Genomic DNA, 27,702 nt, shown 5'->3' on the forward strand with positions numbered 1-27,702 from the left:
ACTCAAGGGTGGGGGCATGGCAGGGGGGCATGGCAGAGGGACATGGCAAACAGAAACAGACCATGACAGCAGTAAACAGGGGAAAGATTAGTGGGACATACCCTTCCGGTCCACTAGTCCACTCATAAGTATGACATATCCATGACCCAATCACCTTGCAAAAGCCTCAGCTTTATGTGCACGAGGCTTTGGGGGCTACCTAGATACAAACCATAACAGCTATCTTACTGGATGAGATCTAAAGTTACCATGGTCTCTCCTTGTGATAATGTACAGAGTACTGGGACTCCACGGTATAAAATGTTTAATATACTATGCATGCAACACATGCCCATTTGACTATTTTAATTCACCACATGTGAAATGGAAGAATTTTAGTGATTGTATATATGTTTGAATATTTTGGAAGAATAACAAAAGGATCCTATGTGGTGGCTCTGAACAAGTCTGGATAAAGTAGTAAAGAAAAATAATGAGCTCAAAGATTCAAATTTCCACCTCCAGACACGCATAAATATTCTAAATGCTTCTAAATGTATCCTGAAGGCCAATCTCGCCTTTAACTGTAGGGCTAAATTTGCCAGAAACTAAACATGAGCCCTCATAAAACAACCGGCTGAATTACAGCACAAGTTTGAGGCCCAGCCATGAAAGTTTTCTGCATTTAAAGTGAAGGCACTGATTAGAAAGTAATGGGACCTCATAAATTGGGATGGGTATGTTTGGGAGGATCCTGATGAGGCTGGGGACATTAAACTCCTACATTCTGCTGGGATTGTTTAAACAGAAGAAGAAATTAATCCACTGTCAGTGACAAAGGCATCCCTGTCTTACCTCCTGGGATGTTGGCTTGTCTTCCTATACCAGAGGAAACTAATGCTGCGTTGCCTATAGAAGCAGTAGTGACCTTTCCTTCTGCAACGGTTAAACATGCTTCTGTTCCTTAGGACACATTCTTACAACTAACTTTTGCCTAGAACCAGGTTCAGATCTTATAAGGCTCCTAACAGTGAAGTACATAGCACAATCCATGAGCAGGTGAGCTACATTCCCAAAGAATTTTTTGAGCTGTCTAATTTTTGCAAGGAGAGGTCTGGGGAAATGGTACGGCAGTGTTGCAAGGGTTTGAGATAATGATTGGATAAATGTCAACTTGAAATCAGACTGAATGTCTTGATACAGCCCATCAAGTAAAGACTCTGGATTAAATGTCACAGCTAATGGAAACAAAAGTAAGATGCCACCAGTTTATTGAATTTGTTAGCTGAAATATGGATTAAAGTTGACCCAACACCAATGAACTGCAGATGCCTGGTTGATGTTGGTTTGCTGTGAATGAGGGTATTCAAACGCCAAGGAAAAAAGTGTTTGGGCATGTTTGGCAAGTAAAATCCACTCATTCACAGTTGGAGGGTCCAGAGAAAGTACCTTTCACACATGATGCATTTGCAAGAGAACACCAGGGTCCTTGAGGAGCTTTATCACTGCTCTGCTCTGTACATCAGAAGTTAGGATGGGAACACAGTGTCTCAATTTGGGAATGTGAATGCAATGTGTATAAATGGATCTTGGAGTGGCAGGTGCCATAGATTGTACTCAGCCACCAAAGGCATGGAGGGCAAGCCCCTTGTAGTGGACTGACGAAGCAAAGCAATTTATGTGAAGCTGTGACATTTATAGACTCGTGATGTTGAAGAATTAACACTGGTGTTCTTACAAGTGAAACCAACAGGATATCTAATAAATTTTTACTGAATTCATATAAAGAGAAAAGTTTTAGGGTAAATGTACAAAAATGAACCTCAAATTATAGAACTAGAGAAGCATGGAGCCTCAGTAATTCCCAAACTTGAGCCATTTTGCAAAACCAGTACACCTTCAGTGAAGGAGAGGGTATATGCTCTTGAGGGAGAATACTAAACCATTACCAAAAGCATGTACTGTCCTGTCAGTCTTTTTTCTACCTTCCTAAGTTAATTACAGTCTCACCAGAGTCACCGTGCATTCAGGAAAAGAAGGTGATCAGATATTCTGGAGACTACTAGCTGTCAGTTCTTAACTAACATTAAATCTAGGAGATCCAAAACATTATTGTGTCCCTAGAGTAAGATCCTATAGATAAAAGTTAATCCATCATGCTTTTCACTAAGGTTCAAAACATAGGAGTCTAAAAAATCCCTGAATCTATTCTGTGGTCGTTCACCCAGTTCCAGAATGCATGGGATAGATACACTTAGTACTTAGCAGAAACCATGTATTAGTCACCTAAACTGTGGAGTGACACTTATTATGGTGAAAAAAAACAAAAAATAGAAGGCACTAGAGATGTGTTTTCCTGGGAAAAGAGTAAACCAAAACAATATTGCCTCATTGGAATGATTGCAGGGGTGATTCTAATTGCAGTGGATATAGCAGAAGTAGTTTCCTCAATTGAGCAGATTAACACATATTCTGGTACCTGATGTATAGCTATTGAATATTTTTCCCATCCTTACCCATAAGACCCACCAGAAGCTCTTTGATTTTACCTGAACAAGCCATCAATATCCAATTACTTTCCTATCGTGGGGCATATCAGTTCTCAAGCCTTGTGCCATAATTAAGGTTGCAGGGATCATGATTGTTCTCTTCCACAACATAGAATGCCGATCTATTATGTGGATGATATCATCCTGATACAACCCCATAAACAATAAGTAGCAACCATTCTGGACTTGCTGGTAAAGGATTTGTAAGTAAGATGATAGAAATCAAGTGCAAGTAAAATTCAAGGGCCCCTGTACATTAGTAAACTTCCAGAAGTTTCCTGCCATGGTGCACATGGTAATTTCCCTTCTCAGGAGAAGGATGTATTCTTGCACCTGGCCCTCCTACAACAACAACAACAACAGCAACAGCAACAACAAAAACAGCAAAAGGCTCAATGTCTAAGGTGCTTATTGAATTTTGGAGGCAAGACATCTGTCACATGCGTGTGTTACCACAGCCCATTTACACACTGACTTGAGTGTTCTAACTGGAACCTTGAACAAAAGAAAGTGCTGCAACACCACAGGTGTCTCTGCAACTCGGTTCATATTAACTAGTAGATTCAACTGGTACTTGAGGTGTCAGCGAGAGAGAGCTCTTTAAAGCCTCTGGTGATGACTCATAGGTGAATCACAGTGGAGGGATTTGGGATTTGGGAGCCATGCAGTCATCACTTGCAGATAATTGTCCCCCTTACTAAAAACAGTTCCTGGGCTCTCACGGAAGTTGAATGGTTGAACACGGTATGATGTGTTTCCATGCAAGCTGAGCTTCCCATCATGAACTGAGTGCTGTTGGACACACCATCAAATGGAAGTGGTACACATGTGACCAGGTCCAAGGATGTCATATAATGTATAGGTAAATTACAGAAAGAAGTGGCCCGAATGTCCATGGCTCCTGCTGTTCCTATACTGCCCTCTACTCCCCAACATACACTTATAGCCTCACTGGAGGTACCTTATGATCAAATGAGAAAAGAACAAAAGACTAAGTTATTGGCATTGTTCTGGAAATATTTTATGATTATTCCTATGAGTACATCTGACTCACTCAGATAAACCAAAGTAATCTCCTGATCCTATGTCCTTCATTCGATCATAGGTGGGAGCTCTTTCTACCACTAAGGTGACACAACCATAGCCTCCAGGACATTTTGAGGAGTAATTATTCAGTCTACCACACACCCAAATAAATTAAATGTACTAGAGACCTTACTTCAGATTATTCTTGACATCTCCACTTCATGTAGAATATATTGTAACATTTCCTAGAAATTTTGCTAAGTTCAGAGTTTAAGAACATAAATATTCCAAATTTTCATTAGATTATGGTTAGAATCTTGGATTTTTGTGATATTTTTCCAGTGACACTGGTAATATTAATAATAGCAAAAATGTAAAACTCCATGGATTTTTGCAGGATTGGGATAGCAAGAGATTGATGTATTATTTGTTTTGTTAAAGGTTGAAAGCTACTCTTTCCTTATTAAGCTTTATTATTTTTCAGAGTCCAATGTTTAAATTCAAATGTTAGACAGCACTTTAAATACCACTAATATATTAGAAGTAATAGCAATATCAAGTCACTATATATGGAAATGGTATGATGTACAATGCCACATTAATGCTTTGTGAGTGTGATATCATTCAATATTCTTAATAAAACTTTGAGATAGAAATTATATTATCTTATTTGATAAGAAAGACGGTTGATGTTAAGGTACTTTATGACGTTCACCTGGGTTGGGAAAAGAAAATGTACTATATCAATAAAAATATGCTGGGAGGACGACAGCAGAGTTCACAAATTAAAGTAAATGTATCACATCAGAGGCATGCTCATGTGTTAAGGACCAGAGCTGAGAACAAGAAAACATGCTATGAATGAGCAACTATGAATAGATTAGTGTGGGGAGGGGTGTAGGTGATTAAGAATAATGAGGATAGAAATGCAAGCAGTCAAACAGAAAATAAATTCTAATCTAAATGGCCCTTTGCATCATACCAAATGAGGAATATGGAGTTATTCACATAATTTAATCAGAGCATGAAGTAATAAGATTTACATGCATAAGATAACACTTTCTTTCGGAATGGAAAATGACTTACAGTGAGACACAATTAAAAATCATTTTAGTTAAATACTGATATATATAGAGGAAGAAATTATTATAAAATGAGAGAAGAGTACCTCAGAGTCAAAAATATATTAAATTTACAAAATTTTCAGTTCCCACTGATTGGATGTTAGAGGAAATAAATCATGACATCACACCATGAAACATGAAAAAAATGTATGAACTGTGAAAGAATTTCAAGTACTGTATTACTGTAATGTGTTTTATGCTAATGTGTTGTCTTTAGTGAATTCATGTAGAATGTGTGATCTTATGCCTTAGGAGAAAGACTGAAAACATGAATGTAGATGACTTATGCATCTGGTAACTATTGAAAATGCAGGAGTGGGAAAGACGTTTGGAGAGAGAGAGAGTGAGAAACGACAGAATTTTAAGGGCAAAGATGTTACTAAAGTGCTTCAGTAGTGCAGGAAGCTTAGTTTGTGCTGTGAGATAAAGAACCAGAAGGAATTTCGTGGACATTACTTATTGGCAGTCAAAGGAAAAAGTGTTCTAAGCAAGCATGGTGAGGGTGAGCAGAATAGCTGGGATAGAGGTTTAAGTGGGGTAAGGAAATAGAGTCAGCAATTATTGACATTTCTTTAAATAGTTGAACTCCTAAATACAACAGATAACCAATACTGAAAGTCAAGTTAGCTTTGTGTTTAGGAAAGGTTTTCCTTTAATAAAAAGATGATGGATACTTGGACTACAAATGTTTATGAAGAAGAAACAGGCAGAAGTGAATGATAGAATATGACACATAAGATTTAGTATAATGTTGAACATCATGAGAGGTGACAGGTGGACTTGGAAGAAACAAAGGTATAGAGGTTGCTATCATCACTTCAGTTATAACATCAAATTCTGAGTGCTATTATATAATAAGTTCAGTTTTAAGTATTCCCATTATAAAAGTTAAAAAACAGAAGGATTTTATATGTAGATAAATCATAGTGATAAGCTAAGTTCAGGCTTTCAGATAAATGGAGACATTTGTATTGGGGAACGCACTCACAAGTGTATGGGAATGGTAAATACACAGTAAAATCAGTAGTAAGACAATAAACAAATAAAAGGATGACATATTAACCAGTTACTTTTATGGGAAATAGAACATTTTAAGGGCATTAGGAAAGTTTGAGATGAATTTTCAACTTAAAATTGAGTAGTTGATATTCAATGAAAAGACGTAAGAAAAGCAAGAGATTTAGTCATTTAAGTGTCCAAAGAAATAATGTCTCAAGCACAAGATGTGATTACAGTAGAAGGCCTTCAGGAAGACAGCAGAACCAACAAAGTGAAGAGTAAGAGATGAGATGAGAAAAATAGGGGCTGGGGAATTAGCTCAGTGGCAAAAGCGCCTGCCTGGCAAGCGCAAGGTCGTGAATTCAGTTTCCGGTACCGGAGAAAAACCAAAAAAAAAAAAAAAAGAAAACCAGAAAAATAAGGAAAGAACAATATACGGTAGGGTTTTTTAGGCCAATGAAAGATTTTGGCTTTTCTTCTGATTAATATGGACATCAAATTCATGGCTTTAGAAGAACATTATCTATGTTATATTTTATTTGAATCACACTGATTGTTTTGTTGAGAATAAACATTTGGAAATAGGTTGGAAAGAGGAAGATCAGATGAGCGTTTACAATGGTGATCCACATGAGAAATGAAGGTGCCCTGGACTAGGACGATAAATGAGGCCATGGTAATTAATCTTTGCATTCTGGATACATCAGGATTAGAGACTGTTGACTAGAGAAAACAAGAATATTCATAGTTAGGACCCAATAAACAAAACTTCGTGGGAGAAGTTTAAAAGGTAAGCAATCAGTTTGATTTTATATTTTTCATTGTAATTCCACATTTACCTCCAGGAAGGAAACTGCAAAGAAATTTGAGGGTTGCATTTCACAGAGGTTGTTATTTTACCAGTTACCACATCATACAAAATAGGTAAAGCAATTTACGTATGTTTGAAGATATCATTTCGGTGACTGACCATGAAATGAAGCTGTGCAAGGAAAAAACTGTGAAAGCAAGAATTACTAGACTACAGCAAGGCATCTATAGGATCAATATATACCAGGACCTGACGTGGTGGAAAGGTGGCTCTTAGAGTGAGATCGTAGAGAGGGCTGTGGAGATGTAGGATGCAATACAGCTGAGTGTAGATAAATCACAGTGATGCTCTAAGCACAGCATTTTGGGCAACAAAAGGAGATAGACGTATTGGGGAACACTGCTCACAAGTATATGCAAAGGAAAAACAACACTGGAGCATGTTGGACATCTCAGTGATTGGTCATTAACAAGCTAAGAGTGCAGTAACAGTTTTGGAGTAAAGATACCCATTTATGCAATATTTGTTGTCCCAGTAGAGAAACATAAGAAATTTGCTTGCCAACACCAGGTGTCTAGTTGAACTCTGACTTTAATGGAACCTCAGTTTGCTCAAATATAGATTTTTTTTTTGCAGAGCATTACTAAAGCATCAATGTGGAGAAAGCAGATATAGACACTGAAAAATGAAATAAGAGTCAGTTCAGAGATATTGGATGTCCTGAGTGTCCAAGCAGCAGAGGATGTTTCCACACTGTGAAGACACATGGTCTAGATGTGCATCTAGGTGTAGCAATGGGATACTGTTAAGAACCCTTCACTATCTGTGGAGTATGGAAGAATGAGCTCCCACAAAGGGGCTGTTAAAGTTAACTGCAATTTACTTAAGACCCCAAAAAATGTAGCTAGAGGAAAAGTTACCCTATGAGAGGAGCAGAGAATTTAATTCAGTACACTGACGCTGGGAGCAGGACTGATGGAAGGGTAGCCTTTCTGGGCCAAATGTCTAGAACAAAATCCCCGCAAAGTCCTTGTGTTGAAATCCTTACCTCCACTGTCATGTGTCTTAAGGTGAATCTTTTGGGAGGTAATTAGGTTGTTAGTGTGAAGCTAATAATCTAACTACTTTCATAAGAGAGATGAATGTTCATAAAAGACACCATGGGTCTAGCTGGAACTTTTCTGCTATATGATGATGCAAAGTGAAGTTGGCCATCTCCAACTAGGAAGAGAAGCCTCACCGGAACTCAACCAACCTCATCAGTGACCTTCAACTTCCAGGCTGCAGAACTGAAAGAAGTAAATGCTACCTGCTTTCAACACCAAAGCTGTGGTGATTTGTTATAGCTGCCTGAACTGTGACAGTGGAGATTATAATGGAATGTCTACTTAGAGAACATTTCAACCAGGAAGAAGAGCAAGGCACTTAAGAAGAGGTGGTGTGGGCACATTCTTTTCTGTCCTGTTCATATGTACAGCTGGGTAAAATGTGAGCTTCAGGCTGGGCAAAATGTGAGCTTCAGGGTGGAGTGTCGAGGGTGGAGCATATGTGGAAAATAATCCATGCAAAACATAGGAAAAAGTGGTTGGTGTCAGGGGTGAGGGAGCAGACCATTCTTTCCCAAATGATCTGCCAGAAAAATAAGAATATTTTTAGGAAATATATTATTTCTGTATATAAAAGCCAGTAATTCTTTAATGAATAAGAATAAGGAAGCAGAAATATAGATACAAATATCAGAGTGTTTCAGTAATTCTCACAGTATAAATTGCCATAGTATACATTACACAGTACAAATGTATGTTTTCATTCACATAACAGATATTTATGAAATACTATGCTCCTTTAGTAAAGCTAAGTATTGAGTAGATGGGTCTCTTCAGTGGAAGCATATGACACCATAATTTTAGTAAGTAAAGCAGTCTGAAAATTGATGAAATCATAGGATTCATTATGATAAAAGCTATAATTTCCTGTACCAAGATCTCAGAATCTAGTATAAAATCTGAAAAAATATATAAAATCTAGTTTATGGAATATTGTACTTATTAAATGTTTTTAGGATAATTTTCTCCTCATATAATTCACTGACATTTATACAAAGTGGGATGAAGGTCACAACATAAATCATAGATGTATTAAATGGACCTTTGAAATAGTGCTGGGATTTACATAATGATGTGCTAATAGAAAAAATTAAAAAAAAATTGAGAATCTTTACAAGAACTGAAGTGAATGACTACTTAGAGAAAGTTTGATTTTACTGCACAACTATCCTTTAATAGAAACAAAACTAAACAACATTCATAATTTATGGAATGTTGATTTAAAGAGCTATTTAAGATAATTTACCTTCAGAGAAGTGCTCTTTACTTGGCCATTAAGCATTTAAGAGTCAAATATATATAAAAATAAGAGCATTGTTTGCCTGTAACATATGTTAACTCAGAATTTCCTACTTTATTTTTCTTTTTCCCTCTCTGTCTCACTGTCCCCAGTATTGTCTCTTTTTGTTTCTTTTCTTCTTCTCCATTACTGATACTATTTTTGTGTGTCTTTTTTGAGACAGGGTTTCACTATGTAGTTCAGGCTGGCCTTGAGCTCACTTTGTAGCCCAGGCTGGGCTCAAACTTGCAGCGATCATCCTGCCTCCGCCTCCCAAGTGCTGGGATTACAGATGTGTACCACCATGCCCAGTGGCACTATTTCTTTTAACAGATGAAATAATATGGACTTCTGTCCCCTCAAAACAGGAGTAGTGGGATTGATATCTATAAAACAAAAACATGACATTTTATAAGTAATACTTCTTATCCTTGAAGTATAAAATAAATTAAAATAAGAGCTTAGTAAATAATAGTTGGAAGCTAAGGAGTAAGAACAGAAATAAATCAGAAAAGTTATTCTCTTATTTCTCTTTTGGTGTACTCATATGCATTTCTACATGGCTTGTAATTATCACTGGTATAAAAATTTACACTTTGATAATTTCTTAATATGTATTCTATAAGATTCTTCACTCTCCTGGATTTTGTTTATGCTCTTTTTTCAATAGCAATTTTACAGATGAGTAAAGAAACTTTGCTTGCTGTGAAATCCTAACTTTGAATGTGTTCCCTTTTCATACTAATTATTCTACCTGAGCAGAAAACTCCATAAATATAGAAGAAAAGGAGGAATAACCGGTGTAGCAAAACACAAAATAAAATTGTGTGCAAATGACACATTCATTTAAAAGAGACTATTATTTTCTTGAAACAGAACAATTTCCTGCTATTGGAAGTAAAATAAAAAACACAGTTTTTATTCTCTTTCAAAAATTTAGTCCAAAATAGATTACCTGTTTTAAAAAAGCTATTAATGATTTTTGCAATAAAATACTTTTAAGATTATAATTTATAAATAATGGTATCTAACTTGCTCTTAATTATGCATATTCTTAATTAAAATACACATATTTGCATTTTACTATGGAATATAGTTAATATTTTGAGGAGGATAAATCATAATGGCATTAGTAAAATGTGAATACTGAGTGTCTTGCTACAGTGCTCTAATATTTTAGAACATCATAACACACAAGTCATATACACGTGGTTCAAATTAACAAAAGTCACAAGTTTTTCTTTTTTGCAAATTATTTTCTTGCAACATAATAAATTATGACAAGTAGGAAATATCGAGAGACCAAGCCCCCTTGAAATTTTGTATAATGCACACTTATATTCTATTTTTACAACAAGTGCTTGAGATTCTTTCACTCCTACAATGCCATTAATACTGCAGAAGTTATAGTTTGGTAGCAAATAAAATTAATAATCCCTGATAAGTAAAAACCAAAGTAGAGAGGAAAGTATTAGAGAAGTTATTCTGAGCAAACAAAATCCCCAAAACTGCAATAGAGTTTTATTCTGAAGTAGACTATGACAAAATAGTCTGCAAGATGTTATTCATAGGACAAAGGGAAGTTACCAAGAAGAAAATAATTGCCAAAGATATAGGAAAAAATGTTACAAATACATAGAAAATTGAAAGATTTGAGTTTTTTTGGACATGTAAGGGAGAAAACTATGGAAAAATCTGGAAACTAAATTTTCAGGGGTGTTTAAATTAGGAAATATATATTGAAAATAAATATAGAGAAAATTAGAATTTTTATTAATTTTTTACAATAAAAAATACTTTTGCATTTTGGGCCCAAGAATTTTATTTCTGCTATTTTAAATAATAACAAATCTTCATAATGTTATTCAAATAAATGTATTTCATCAAAATTATTTCTCATGGTAAAATTGAGGGCAATTTAACTATTTATAGCATGTGAAAAACTAAAAGCCAGCCACCCATAATGAATAGTATATGCTTTCCAAAAATTACATTTTTGAAGAGTACTAGTCAATGGAGAATATACTCATTATACAGAAAAATCAAACTGTAGCATAAAGTTTTGCATAGGTGTATTCTGATCACATTTATGTCCAAGTAATTTTCTATATATTTCTTCATTATCTGATAGTTGCACGTGGAAAAACTTAATTACGTTAGAGTAAGGTTTGATGGAGAACACTATAAAGCAGCTCAGCAGGATTTAAAACTAATCAATTGGCTTTCTATGTTTACTTGTGGGTCTGTCCCAGGCATAGGCCCCTTGCTGAGGATGGGCAACAGATTAGTCATACGTAAACCTCTGTGAATCACTGGTCCTAGCTGAGGCCTGTGGTGGCCTGTGAAGCCGTGATCTGTCAAAAGACAAGATAAGGCCATAGCTGAGGATAGCTGGCTTCAATGCCAATTAGAAAAATAGAGATAGTAATTGAAGGCCCCACTCTCCTGCAATAAATATCAACCTAGAGGTAAGGTAAATCTCCTGACTGGAATAATTTTTACTTGGGAAAGTCTTTGTACTGACTCCCAAGGTCCTGCTCAGTTTCCCATGTTTTCCTCAGTATTTTCTTCTCTGTTTGATAACCAAATGAATACTGGCCATCCCGAGAAGTTCTTTATCTCAGAGAATCTCGAAATCTCATAGAGGATGTTTTTGATCCTCCTGGATCCCTGAAATCATACCACTTGTCTTTTGACTTAAGCTTTCATACTCCACTCATTTGAAAAGTTGTGGGCCTGATCAGTCCACAGCCAGGTTTCTAAAGCTATTTTTAGAAAAGTTAATTTTAAGAACATTTTCTAAAATATTGTAATGAATATATTTTACTTGTAACCAAAAGAGCAAAACCATTTGTCATTCTTTGAAAAAAAATCAATAATTTCTTAATAATTCACTTTTAAGATTAATTAAAATTTAAGATTAATTAAAATTTAAGATTTCATTCAGAAATAACTGAAAAGTAGAACTTAATTAATGGACTTCATACTTACCCTTTAGAGATGTGCATAAAATAAATCCGTGAGCCAGGTGTGAAGGTGCAGGACAGTATTCCCAGAATTCAGGGAGTCTGAACCAGGGAGATTGCAAATTCAAGTTCCATCTCAGCAATGTAACAATGAAAACCCATCTTGAAATACAAATAACTACATAAATAGATAGGTAGATAGATAAATAGATAAAAATGTGTTTTCCTTCAGCCCTTGCTGCTGGACACTGGGCATTGCAAGTTCGAGATCAGCCTGGGCTACAAAGTGAGCTCAAGGCCAGCCTGAACTGTGTAGCGAGATCCTGTCTCAAAAAGAAAAAAAAAAAAAAAAAGACAGGAGGAGGAGCCCTGCCAGCCAGATTTCCCCTGCTGTTCATTAAATGTCTGCAGAACACACTCAAGACTTCAGGCTGGTGGCTGAGAAGATGATCGGGTGAACAAATAAGAAGCTATTGCTCCCCCTGAGTCCCTAGGCCACCAAGCCAATCCTGAAGGGTCTTCTGGACAAGGCCAAGGATAAGAACACTATTCTGAGGGTCTCAGGCACCAGCAATAGTCCACCTGCTTAAGACAAGGAGGGGAGGAGCTACTCAGTCCCTGTCCAGACCTCACCTGCAGGCTTCGCAGCCTTTGGAGGCCCTAAGGAGTGCAGTCCAGGTCCTTGAAGACTCTGATGAGGCTGCACCCTGCAGTTGGGTTCAGATTCATGTCTTTGCTCACTGTTTTAGTTTTTGAAAACAGTGTGTGTTCTGCTGGGAAGCTGAGGAGACGGTGTTCCCAGAAAGTACTATATTTTAATGTCAGCCAAACACAGCCAAAACTTTGAATCAAATCCACACACAACTGAAAATGGCCATATCCTTCTTACACCCTTTGATGCGGAGAAGAGAATGAGAAGCATATTCATGAGTTTGGAGAGTGGTGATACAGTCTCGGGCATCCGTCTCAGCACAGCTGTCCAGGTCCGATTCCGATTCCTCATCATCGTCAGGTTCCTGCTCCCCTGGGTTTGAGCTCTGATTCAAGAGTGGCGCAGTCAACCTTTGACTAGATCCCGACTGAGACACAGAAGTCCCAGGTGTTTCTCAACTTTGTGATATTATAAAGCCTGATCAGTTCTGAACCCTGTTCCGGGAAGGCGATAGATATTAACACAGCTCTGGCCGTTCTCAAGTCTGGGGGGAAGTAGTTTCACGTGCAGATCATTTGAAGGAGAAATGTTTAGTAAAGACTTTGACTTATAGGGGATGCCTATGGACATAGTTCTCTTTAGAGGCCCTTAGTCCAATCCACAGTATTGTAAATTAATTAATTCATTAATAAACTTAAATGAAATACAAAACCCATTATTCTGTATAACTGGTATAAACTGCTAATGATGCAAAAATAGTAACCTAATATTAAATACATGCAAAGCACTTCATCAGTTTTACTTTTATTCTTCTAACTTTTAAATGGAATATTTTAAAAATCCTACGAATGGGTGTCTATTAAATTCTGCCTTTAGGTAACAAATGCGGACCAGGATGTGAAGAAAAGGGAAACCTCACATGTTGTCAGTGGGAATGTAAATTTTTACAGCCATAACGGAAAACAATATGGAGGTTCCTCAAAAGAGTAAAATATAGCTACTGTTGGACGCAGCGATCCCTCTCGGGAATATATCCAAATGAAATGAAATCGGTCTGTGAAAGAGACAGCTGCACTTCTAAGTTTACTGCAGCGCCATTCACAAGAGTCAAGAAATAAGAACAACTTAAGTTTCCAACATCTGAGCAATAAAGAAAACGCGGCACATTGACACCATCCCAGGCTATTCGACCATTAAAAATCCTGGTTTGCAATAACACGGATTAAATTGGAGATCACTAAGTAAAATAACCCAGATGCAGGTAAGCAAATATCACATGATCTCTTCACTGTGGAATCTAAACACTTTGGTCTCACAGAAGCTGAGATAACAAAGGGAGTGTACCAGAAGCCAAAGATATTAAGAGGGAGAGAAATATGGGGAAATATAGAACATTAGATGTGGAGTTATAGTAAGATAGGAGTAGAAAGTTCTGGTGTGCTACTGTAGGATAAGTGTGCATAACAATAATGATCTCTGTATTTTAGAAAGATACAAGAAAGAACTGAGAATCTGTTCACCACAAAGAACCTATACACTCTGAGAGGACAAATATTTTTAACCCAATTGAAACATTATATAATGTGTGCATGTATCTTAGCATCACATGCTACCCCATTATTATGTACAGTTTTTATAAATTTATGCAACAGGTAAAAATTAGTTTAATTTAAAATTTTAAAATTTGCATATACTATGTAATTATAGTTTTATCCCATTATTTGGCTAACCATATCTTAACCCTTAGTAAGTTACTTTAGTACTAGCATTTGTTATTGAGGGTAGGAAGGTAAGAAAGACCTAGAGGAAAGGTTGAACGCTTGCTGAAAGAATCACTGTCCATGTAGAAATGTGGAAGATATCACATCACTTGACATATAGTGGCCTATAATCTTAAAAGAATACATGTATTGTTTCATACATATATCTTCTCAAAACTCACTTTTAATTTTGTAAAGAAGTACATATTTCATGTATACATTTTTTTTGTGCTTTGGCAAGATAGGTGGCTTTGGGTTGCCACAATTTGTCCTGATTCATAATATGACATGTTAAATGAATCATCTTCTTTATAAAAACATCCATATGTTGTTGGCAACAAGTGGCTTTAATCTATTTGTGAGACTGGCTTAATCACTGTTGTCAGATTGTTTTGCTGTACCAGTTTGATTGCTCCTCTGAGCTTCTGAGACTCTGTCTTCTATCTCTTTTTCTGAATACACTTTAGGGTGCACCATCATCTCCTCACTCTATATTTTCCCTTTATATTTATTGTATTTATGCAACCAAATGACTCCAAATATCTATCTCTTGCTAAATCCAACTATCAAAATTACAAGTCTGCCACATTATACTGAGTTTAAACAATATAAAAATTATTGGTTTTTTTAGTACTGGGTAATGAATTCAGGGCCTTCCTATTAACCACATACCTAGGCCCTTTAATCTTTTTTTTTTTTTTTTTTTTTTTAAGTTTGAAACAGAGACTTGGAAAATCCCTAGGTTGCCCAGATTGGAATCAAACTTGTCATTCTTCTGCCTCAGCCTCCTGGAGTATTGTGATTATAGGCATGCACAGAAATTGTTATTTCCTGAGGAAATATATCAGCAATTTTGTGATTCAAATTAAAGAAATATACAACATTCATTAAAGCTGTTTTCATGATACATAGTACATAAAAGAAGTAGATTTTTCTCAAATCTTTTATTCTTAATTATTTGTATCAACATTTTTTCTGTAATCCTGAAAATAAATGAAATATTACTTTGAGATAATTTTGGCAATTTATAATTGAATCAAAATTTCAAATTACAAGACATTTCTGAACAAAATTTCTGTTTTATTTTGTCTTGCTCATTCCATATTTTTACCAGAGGGGTAGTCTTTGATCTCATCTGATTTTATGTTATATTATGCATGTTTATATAAACTGTAAGATAATAATAGTACAGCCAATATTTCATCTAAACTACCAATAATGGACACATAAAGAATAATGGTACCAAAAATGAATTAAAAAGCAAATATAGTCCATTTCTAAAAATTTTCAACCTGCAAATTAAGTTTCCTATGTCTTATCTCCATGTCAGTTAAAGTCCATGAATTTTGAACTTATTTTAAAATGTCATAAAATATTTCCAACAAAATAGAAATAATCTTTCCTTGTTATAAATATGAGTTTTAGGTTTTCTTCCTCATTGGTTATTTCTATTGTCTTTATTTTCTAACATTACTTCTGTAAGTTTGTATGATATATTTTAACTTTATATATAAGTACCTGCTTTCCCTTGGCATTTGCAAATGGTAATAAGTTACTTTTGTTTATCATTTACTATGTCATGATTTTGCAAATATTTTAACTGATTTTGACAGGAAATATTTCAAACTGTATTAATCCCAGTATTTCCAGTCCTTCTAAGCAAAATCATTACTTAAAAATAAGTATTTATATGACATATTCCACATACTTTTAGAGTCAGTATTGTTCTGTGGTAAAAAATAGATTATGCTTGAAGTATACTAAGTAATATATGCTACTAATGTAGTATTTTTTGCATTTTAATTTATTTATACATAGTTAATATTTTAAAATGAATGTATTTCAGGTGTACAACTTGATGATTTAATATATGTATATACTTTCTAGTTAATTTACATATCTATCATCTCATACAGGCATTTTATATTCTATTTCTGTGTCCTGAGAATAGCTAAGATTATAATAGAGTACTACTCAGCCATAAAGAAGGATAAACTGGAGACTTCTATAGGTAAATGGATGCAACTCAAGATCCTACTCATAAGTGAAGTAAAGCTGACCTGTATGTGTAAACACTGTATTGTCTCATTGATGTGAGAAACATAAAGAGTAAGTAAGATCCATAGTGTACAATACATACTATGAATTGGGAAGAAACAATTCAAAAGGAAAGATAAACAGCAATGCGGGAAAGGGAAAAGGAAAAAAATGAAAAATATTTATGCACAAGATAGTTAAGATAGTTATACAGCTAGTTTCTCTTAGTTCATTGAAAAGAAAGGTTTGTGCTAATATATTTGGACGAGATATCGTGCCTATATCTTGTACTCTGAATAACTTGTTTTTTGTTTTTTTGGTTTTTTGTTTGTTTGTTTGTTTTTTTCTGGTGCTGGGAATTGAACTCACTACCTTGCGCTTGCTAGGCAGGCACTGTGCCGCTGAGCTAAATCCCCAGCCCCACTCTGAATAACTCTTATAAACGCAAAACACAATGTTGTTTTCCTTCTTTCTGATAAATAGCCATCTTAAGAGGAGTGATATGGTATCTTGCTGCCGTTTTGATTTATGTTTGAGAGAAGAGTACTAAACTTGAAGATTCTTTCATGTACCTCTGGCTACACTTCTTTTAAGAAATATGAATTATATCCTAGTACAGTTTCCTAATTAAATAATTTGTTGTTTTGTATTTTTGATTGTTTGTTTGTTTTCCGATACGGGGAATCAAACTCGTGCTTGCCAGGCAGGCAATGTGCCGCTGAGCTAAATCCCTAGCCCTTGTTTTCTATTTTATTGCATGAAATTTGACACACTTTGGATGTTAACTCCCTATCAGTCATATCATTTGAAAATACTTTCTCCGTTGCTCAGAAAATGCATTTTCACTATGTTGGTTTATTTTCCTTTGCTTTTCCAAAATTACATTAAGCAACTATATTTATTTTTTGCTTTTGTTGCCTATAATTTTTATCATATACAAAAAAAATCATTGCTCAGACCAATGTCAAGAAATACTCTCCTTGTGTTTCCTTTCCATAGGACTTAGGTCTCATGTATCATACTTGGGTCCATGTTGAAGTTATTTTTGTATATGAAATGAGACAAAGTTTCAATGTATTATTCTGCACATGGATGTCAAGTTAGCCAGTATCATGCATTGAAACTATGATCCTCACTGATTGTGTTTCTGGTAACTTCATTGACGATCAGTTGTGTAGTATCAACATGTGGAGTATTGCTGGGCTTTTATTCTAACTCATATGTGTTTTTAATGCAGGAACCATATTTATGATTGCTGCAGTTTTGTAAAATCAGAGAATATAGTATCTCCAGCTCTATTCTCCTTTTCCAACATGCTTTAGGTTATTCAAGGTCTTTTATATTTGCACAGAAAGTTTAGAGCTTTTTTGAATTTCCTTGAAATTGGGTGATGATAGGGATTGTACTACATTTGTAGATCATGTTGCATAAGTTGATCCTTTAGTTTCTACTTGATTTTTTTAAATCCTCTAATCTTTTATATTTTCTTGCTTCTACTAACTTTTGACTGTTTCTTTTTCAATTTGAGGTATAAAGTTAATTTTTTAAAAAAATTTTTCACTTTAAATGTAGATATTTATTTAGAAAAAAATTAGATAGATATTGATATAGAAAATAGATATTGATTTAGAAAAAATAGAAAATAGTAGATATTGATTTAGAAAAAATATCACAACATGATATCTTCATAAGTGAACTCTACCTTTCAAAAACTTAATATGAATTTTCTTACAAGCTTACTAGAAAATACAAGAAAAACACTTCTCTGCTCATTTAATTAAGTTAGAATCTCCTTAATGCAAAACTGAAGACCCATAAGTACAGAAAACTACAAACTAATATCTCTGATGAACAAAGATCCAAAACACTTTTTAAAAAAAATATTAGCAACCCTAATACAACAGGGCATTGACAATGACTAAGTGGGATTTAAACCTGGATGCAAAATGTTGATTGCATGGCTATAAGGATTTTTCAAGGGACAGAAGCATCATTATACAATGATATTTTTTATTTATAGAGACATTTTAAATATGCAATTTATTTTGGCTAATGTACCAATAGATATTCATGTATTCTTGTTGTTATTATTTGCATGACATTTGTTTCTATCCTTTCTTGTTCCATCCTTTCACAGTAAGCCTACTTATGCTTTTAAATTTAAAACATTTTGTAGACAGTATATTGTTCCATTCTGTCTGCCTGGCCTTCCACGCCTTCTTTTGAAACCTGGGTAGATGCCTTCCTGACCCCGTGTTAAGATTTGTGTCTAGATGTGCCCCAAAGACTCATGTGGACATGGGGCTTTTTCAGAGGTAGCTGGAGCTACAGTGTGTGAGGCTGGGATTAAGGATGTATGATCAGTAAAGCAGTCCACTGATTGGTGTAGTATGGTTTTGAGTAGGACTATGAAGGGTGTGAGTGGTACACCCACCCTAGGATGGGTAGCCTGAATAGTGTAAGAGGCAGAAAGATTCTTATCTCTCTGCCTTGTTGTTTTTGCTATCTTGTGGGTGCCATGAACTGTTGTCCTCTGTCAAGCTATCCTGCCTTGCACCCAGCCATTGATGGACCAAAGCCTCTGCAAACTGTGATTCAAATAAACCTATCCTCCTTTAACTTTTGGTGTTCAGTATTTTGTCTCAGCAATGAGAAATGTAACTAAGACAACCCACAGTTCTTGCATTCTGCATCCTGGCAAAATAGGCATTATGTTAATGACACTAAGGTTTGCTGTCATTAGAAGCAGTGGCCAGGCACTCTTGGACTGTGGCTGCAGTAAGCTCTGAAGTGTCTTCACAAATGAATGTAAATTTTGGGGAGTAAATTCCATGGGAGCTCCTCCTTGAGCAAATAATAAGCCATCACAGATATATATATATATATATATATATATAATATTTATATATGCTCATATATAAAAATATGCTCATTGATAAATATATTGATATATATTATATATATGACATTTTCTTAATGTTTAACTCAAGGCTTGCATAAATATAACTTTATTTGTAGTTTTTTAAATTTTCAAATTGGTGAAAACTCTACCAAAGTGTATTAAAATACACCTTTACTTCCCCTTCAAATACATATTTTGTCTCTCTCTAGTCAGAGTTTTATTTTCATATTAGACATTCATCAGTAAACTTTCTAAAGTTTTACCTTTTGGGGATCAAAGTAAATTATACATCACAAATATTTTGGTCCATTTTAACTGCTATAACTACATACAAATTCTATATCTTATGTGTTATGGAAATTTACATCTCAGTGTTTAGAAACTGCTATGTCCAAAATCAAAGCACTGAAGGATTTGATGGCCCATTTTCTGATCCACTGATTGGGTATCTTTGCTATCCTGGTAGCTGCTTGGAAAGGCAACTCTCAGGGATGTTTCTTTAATTGCCTCAACAATTCAGAGGGTTCGGCCATCAGGATCCTATCAAAATGAAGATTCCTCTAATTCACAAAATCTCCAATGGCTCTCAGCTCCACCACTGGGACACACTTGGGATTAGAAGCTCAGGAGAGAGAAGCGCAATTATAGAAAACAGAGAAGACAACATCTGTTGATGTTGTCTACATTGAGTTTGTAAATCTTCTATGTACACTACATATAAAAATATTTTTGTGCTATAAAACTTTATTTAAACCAAATTCATATTCTTTCTTAATAATATCGTTTCAGCTATCCAAAGAGCCTTTTTTGTCTCCTGATCTCTGTCACATGCCCTTTACAACATTCACAATTAATGAGATGGACACTGTTGTAGAAAGAATTGTGCCCACTCAAAAATGCTGAAGTTCTAACCTTCCACAATATGCCTTTATGACTGTTTTGAAATAAAGTCTCCACAGAGTTGAGAAGTGGTTATTAGTATGAGATCGAATCTAACATGATAGTGTCCTGTTTAAAAGATACTCTTGTGTTGCAGGGAATGGGCTGTGTGAAAACTAGAGTAATATTATTGCAAAAAAGAAGAGCTAGCAGAAGCTGTATAAGACCAGAAGATTCTACACAACACCTTAAGTAGAAGGGTGGCCTGGGGATACCTTGAACTCAGACTTCTGTCCTCCAGAAACATGAAGCAATTAATTTCTGTTGAGGAAGCCACTCAGTTTGTATTACATGGTTAAGTCAGCCTCAGAACACTAACATATGTGCTATACATGGAAGGATCAGTTCTTTAGAGAACCTAGAGGTATGAAATAGATACATGAGTAAGATTTCACCCATTTTCTCTCTAAGAATACTGCTAGTATTATTTATTCACTCTGTTGATAAGAATAGGCATGATTTTATTTTCATGAAAGATGTTGAAAGATTTTATTTTCATGAAAGACAATATCAAGGTATGGAATTGACCTAAAACACTTTAGAGTTGAGAATTAATGATATCCTATACTTTTCTTAGCAGTAGGTAAGTTGTATTTTCTGATGTGTTTAATACCTACCTTCTCTTCTATACCATCAAGATATTGTACAATATTTCTATTAGTGATATTAATGCTACATTAATATTTTGTGGATGTTATAATAAAATACCACAATCTTCATGATTAAAAAAAATTTATTTCCTCAGATCTTTAAAGCAGAGACCTAAAGTCAAGGTGTCAACAGGGCTGTGATCCTCCCACAATCCCTACTGAGGGCCATCCTTCCTCTTTTCTTTGGGATTGAGGTAGCTCTACTTTTGGCTAATGTTAGCATAACTCTAATCACTGGCTCTTTCTTCATTTGGCTTCCTCTGAATTTTCCTACACTTTCTCTGTCTTCTTATCAAGACAGCTACTATTTGATTTAGAGTTCACCTAAGATAATCCCACAGGTGAAGATTTTAGGCCATGTTACAATTTCATTTCCTGAAATGAAGTACTAACAACACAATTCTGTATGTGGGAGAAAAAATAAACTAAAATGAAACAGATGTATGCTAATTAGACTATGGCTCTTTAGAACTGAATGTTTTAGATATATTGTTTGAATATGTGATGTATTGTATGCTGTGAAAAATATTTTCAGGTTATTATTTGAACCTAACCTTTCACGCCTCTGCACCTTGACTCCTGTCTATCCCTTCTGTCACGCCACTTGCTATCAATGAAGAAAATCAGGTAGCAATATGAGTCGCTAAAAAGAGTATCAGAAATGCTTCCTTTTTTATTTTAAAATAATATGATTGAGGAAATTTTACTTAGGAGATGGATGTACAATCATGATGAACAAAACAGCATGGAATAGTCTCAAAAATCTTACAGTAAGAAGTGATGCTAGCATTACAAGTCACAGTTGTTAAAACACATCTTTTTCAAGGAAATAAAGTTGGTAAGACTTGTTTTGGAAGAAAAACAATTCATGAGCATTGCCTTGACATTCCCCTTGACTTGTACTAATGTACTCTAAATGTACTTACTTTAGTATATGTGTCAGTGTGTTACTTTTAAATTTTTAATCATCTTCATTTGTATCTTGATTTTTCCAAAACTACATTTTTCTCTTTGGTCTTTCTACTGCTCTTGAAAACACATATTTTGATATGGAAATGTATGCTAGTTTCTTCTATTACATAAGTCAACTTCAAAGATAGTATAAAATGAAGATTTAAAAGTTTTCTTATGTGGTAGCTTTGCTGATCTTCAAAATGAAGACGTTTATTACTTTGCAAATGAAAGTAAGGAACAAAAACAGTCTGTCACAGTTTTCAATATAAATGCATAAAGTGACATTCTAAAAAATGAAATAAAAAGACTGAATAGGTAGTGAATAATTAAATAACTGGAAAGAGTAACCAAATAAGATATTGATTAATGTTATTTCTACAGGTTTGTCATTTCAGTGATTATATGGAGTTGTCACAGCTCCAATAAAAAAACGCCCAAAGCATTCGTTTTCGGTAAGAGATGTTTCAGTGTCAACTCGAGCTGAATGTCTGATGTTGTGACATCACTCCAGGCAATCTTTCATGAAGGACTATAATAACATGGCAGCTCTGTGCAGTTGTGAATCCCCTTAGGAAAATCAGGTGTCAGGGTGATATGCATATAACCGGGAAGTCAGATTATTCTTCTGTCCAAGTTTACCTCTACTAGAAAATGTTATGCTAAAAATTCAGGGCAAAACTGTAAGGTGAATAAGGGACACCTTAGAATAATGCAGTCTGATAGCCATGTTTTCTTAGATACTGATTCCATTTCATTCTATTTTTAAACTATATTATATTGTGAAAACCCAGGAGTGTGGAAAGATCTAATTCTACCAGTTGGTTATTAAGCAACCTGAAAGCAGAGCAAATCTTCATTCCCAGTAAGCTTAAGGGGAAAAAGTCCTGTCTACCCCGCTGGATAAACAATGTGTATTTCTTCTCAATATACCTAAAAGGATAAACTCATTTAGATAAAAATATAAACAAGCAAACAATAACTACGTTTGATAATAAAACATAAAGAACAAGTACTGATCAAGATCTAAAGCCAAGAAAACAAACACAGAATAAACTTAAATCTTTTTTTCTTTAAGAGCACAGCAATGCATTTAAATTTGCTTAGTAAAGCCACTCGAGACTTAATTCTTTCTGTCATTTCATTTTTCTCATTTATTCTGCCTGCCCTTGGGCTTTTTGCCTTTGTGCATTCTACAAAAACTAAAAAGAAATATGACTCATTTTCTTTATATAAAGTAAAACTTGCATGTATAGATTTATTCATTTCTATTATCTACCAGTCTGCTCTTCCCAGAATTATGTACATGCTATTTGATTGGTTTACATTTTAAAATACTATTTTTCTTCCAGGGCTTCCATTCCAGCCTCTACAGATAGACAAGTTCAGTTCATTGTTTATACAAGTACAACAATGTTGCACTGCTCAGGCTGTAGCTAAATATCCTGTCCCCACCCTTTACCACAATTACCTACATAGAGCTGCTGCTCCAGCTCTCAGGTTAGACCTGAGGACCTTCTGCATAATTGCCATTAAGGAAACTGCTCTGTAACTTCATCACCAATCTATAGGATGACCAAAACTTCCCCGGATAGATCTGAAGATGTCAAACAGAAACACATCTTCCCCTGACCTCTTTTGCATAACAGGCATACTTATCTTAGAACCTGTTTCCTATTACAGATCTTCTTGATAACACAGTTTACACCACCATTGTTGTTAATTAAAGTTAGTTCCTTTCAGAAAAATGTCCAGCTGGGTGTAGTGGCACATGCTTGTAATTCCAGTACTCATGAAGCTAAGGAAGGATGACTGCTGCAGGCTCAAGGCCAATCTGAACTACATAGCGAGACCCTGTCTCAATAATTAAGTAATTAATTAAGTTAAAAAGCTAACCTCAAAAAATGGTCCAGAATAACATTTTGGGGGATTTAAATAATATGTTCTTCTGCTTAAAGTTAGTTTAGAGCTCTGCTGTACTCAATGATGGTAGCTTCCTGAACACAGGGGTGAAAAACTCAGACACACAAGTGGCACGTTTCTTTAGAATCCAGTGTTTTTACTACCTGCAGGCAAAAACCTCCTTGAACTCCCCATGGATGAAAACACCTAAGAAGTTGGGATTGCTTAAGAAGTACTTTAGGTGTTCTGGAAAGGGTTTGGAGATTTCTAACAAAAGCATAATGTTGTTTCTAAAATTTATATTGTCTTTTCAGAGAAATTATTCTCTAAGTTTTTGGTGGTTTTTATTCTGTACTTCTGCTTTTACTTCCCTCAAAGAGAAAAGTTGATGTATTGTATACATCTATATTAATTAATCCCAACAAAAGAAATTTGTAAATGTCTTGCATTATATAGAGAATAGTTAATTGGGCATATGCATTTGAGTAATTTTTAATATGCATTCTCTAGTGGTAGTTTTTCTCAAGAAAACAGGAGTGATGCTTATTCAATTTTGATAGAGAAAAGAATGTTGCACATGAAACTAAATTAAGGGTCTTGATTACCCTGGATTATCATGCGGCTTGTCTGAATGCTCCCCTTGTAGATACAATGATCCCTATATACAGGAGGAAAAAAGTTGAATGAAAGAAGAAGGTAATGGTAATGCAAGTAGTCAGAGTGAGTCTTGAAGATAATTATGTTCTTGGCTTTGAAAGTGGAAGAGAAGCCATATGTCAAAGAATACGGACAACCTGTGCAAGCTGAGGAAAAATGTAAAGAAATGGTGGCTTTACTATAGCTTCAATGAATAATGCATCCCTGATGATTCATTTTTGAACAAACGTGAAATAATAAATATGTTTTATTTTAAGCTACTATATTTGTAGTCATTGTTTAAAAATAACAAAACATGATTTATTTGAAGGTGAAGAAAAGGGGAGGAGAGGGAGAGACAGACAGAGACCAGACGGAGAGAGGGAGAGAGAGAAAGTTAGCTACTCTGAATGCATAGGGAGTATTCAAAAGGGAAATTTGTAGTAATTTTTGTGGCAACAAGAAGCTGTACATGCTATGTGCATATGTGTATTTATGTATATATACTTTGGTGACCTTATCAATAAGTATAGGTACAAAGACAAAGAAAATTAAGTGTTTTTCCCCTAAGGATTTGAAATTTGCTGTCTATGCTAAACACAGCTTTTACTTCAAAGAAAATAAGACATAATTTATTCTGAGCCAACTAGAGATGACCTAAACCAGAGAACACACACAGATTACTCTAAGTAACATGCTCCACCATGGAAGAGATTATGTTAATTTTCACAGCCACAGAACAAAAGAAAGTAATCAATTAATACATTTACCAAATACATTAACAGGGCTTTAGGGAGGCAGGATACAGCAAAGTAAGAAAAGCTTTTCTATGGAGTTCCAGCATTATAATATTCTTAGCTTTAGGGTTTAAAAAGCTGGAGGGCTTCCATGGTTAGGGATATATTCTAAGGGTTTTTTCCTAGAAATCATGAAGATGTTAGGTCAAATACAGAGGTTGAAAATCAATAACTATTAAAGAGCTAGTAAATAGCTGAAAATAATTTTGGCTTTCAGTGTAAAACTTTCCATCTGTCCATAATCACGATACACTAGTCAAGCAATATCAAGAAGGCTGCAAAATCTTCACAGTATGTTGGTTTCATCTGAGATCTTAAGTTCATACTATGTGTCATTTGGATTTTGACATCTGAATTTTCCAAATATTCTTAAGCATTAAATTTGGTATAAGGGAATAAAGAGCAGGAGCAACATATTGCACTCAATAGAATTTAATAAAATTCCTGTCTGAAAAAGGATATCATGAAAGTTATCATTTAATTACTGCAAAACTTTTATTTCAAATGAAAGTCCATGAAATAGTGACATTCACTCCATGTGCTGCTGAAGTGAGCACAATAGTGACATTCAGAAACATAGAGTTTCTTACATTTTAATAAGTGACAAAAGATAAACAAGTGAGAAGGTAAGCCTTTCTTGACTTTAAGAACTACTTTGAGCTCACTTATATATCTATACTCATACCAACTACACAAAATGTAAACTATTTCAATATTCTTTGTTTTGTTTTTTTTTTTGTGGTACAGGGATCAAACTCTGGACCTTGCACTTACCAGGCAGGTAGTTATGCCACTGAGCTATATCCCCAGCCCTACTATTTCAATATTCTGTTCCCCATAAATTGTTTCCCTTACATTACAGTCGTATCTCTCATTAGTTTAATCTTTCAATCTATTTTCTTCAACATATATTTAGGACATCCTAAAATATTTGTAAAAGTTCATCTCTGAACACAAGAAAGAGTGAAAATGACTTTTTGTTATTAGCAAACATGAATGACACTCTTAATTCAGTTAAAATTTTATGCATCATCTTTTTATCTTCTAGACTTTTTAACTATTGTACTATAGCATTCTGCTGTTTCAACTCAAGAAGGGGATATTTGATATTTTCCATTAGCCTTTGTTACCTTTTAACAGGTATATATAGCATCAATCTATTGTGTTTATCTTCACTACAATTAAAGATCACAGAAATAAGCCAATTGCTGTCAATTGTTTATTGTCCCATTTTTAGCATCTAAGATATTTATTGAATGAGTGAGAACATGAATAGGTGATTTTATGAATTCCTTTATTGCATATTTCTCATATGCCCAGACACTGTTGATCTGAATAGTTACTTCTTTCCTTAGTTCAGAAAAACTTCCATTATTTCACATTTTAATGTATATTCACACTTTCAAATGGACTTTTCATCTGAAATATTTTTGTCTTGCATCTAGTAAACAGTATTGATCCCACCATAAGAAGTAGAGTATAATAATTTGTAATATGTGCAGAGATTAACGACCCTTTTTCCAATATTTCATTTCAATCAAAAGACCGAAGTACATTCACTGGGTTAGATCTTATTAATTCACTTCTTGATTAACCTGCAGATGATCAGGGAATGAGTCAGAGATGAAATCAGTCTATGCCTGATTTTCAACACCTTCGTTGTTTGTCTCTTATGGCATCTACCAATTTAGCAACACAATGATATTTATTTGCCTGTCTTAGTTGTCCTCTTGCAAAAATATGCTATAACTAAGATGCATTTCATTTTTGTGTAGCAGCTCAGATGAGCTATAAGCCTTGAGCGAACAACCCTTGACTCCAGCACCCTGCACATCCTTTGGGTTTTGCTGAAGTTCTTAAAACTCACGTTTGAGTCTGTGTATGTACCAAAGCTACTGTCTGCCCTTCTTAATTGGCTCTCAAGAAGGCTCTTGTTCTTACATTTTAGACCAATTTTTGTTTCAAATATTGATGTTGTATTTAGCTTATAAGAAGAAATTGTTTTAAATATGATAAATATCTCAAAGTTTATGGCATGCGGTTTCTCAGTGATTTCTAGTTAGCATGGAAATTTTTCATGTTTGTTTTTTAAGCCCTAATTATAATTACAATCGACATCCTGTGGCAGCATGTGCTCGTGTCAGAAGTAATGAGAAGCAAATGGGAACTTCTCTTCATCTAGTGCACGAGTGTATGAAATTGCCTAATTTTGTTTAAATGCTTTAAAGACACAATCCCAGCCTGGAAAACTGCACAAAACCATTTCCTTATAAGATGACAGGCAGATTTTGTGAAATTAACTCTGTAACAGCATGTCTAAGTTGTTTTCATTGATGGTACAAACCACATTAGTTTTGCTCCTTTTTTTCCTAGCCTGGTAATACTTGATCAGTTTATAAAATATTTTCACTATTCTCCCCTCGTTCTTCAGACTGGCAACCTGCTGGTAAAAACACATTTGCTCTTATTTTTTTCTGCATGCAGATGATCTTTCAATTTCTATATATTTACTACAACTTGAAAATTTACTTTTATAAATTTGACAATAGCTAATATTTCCTTCTAGACATAGTGGAGGTAAAAAAATAATTTTTGATCAGGAACAATACCAGCTATTGAGTCAAAATAGCTGAACAT

The sequence above is a fragment of the Chinchilla lanigera genome, unplaced genomic scaffold (assembly GCF_000276665.1).
Source record: "Chinchilla lanigera isolate Chin_1 unplaced genomic scaffold, ChiLan1.0 scaffold00027, whole genome shotgun sequence".
Taxonomy (NCBI): domain Eukaryota; kingdom Metazoa; phylum Chordata; class Mammalia; order Rodentia; family Chinchillidae; genus Chinchilla; species Chinchilla lanigera.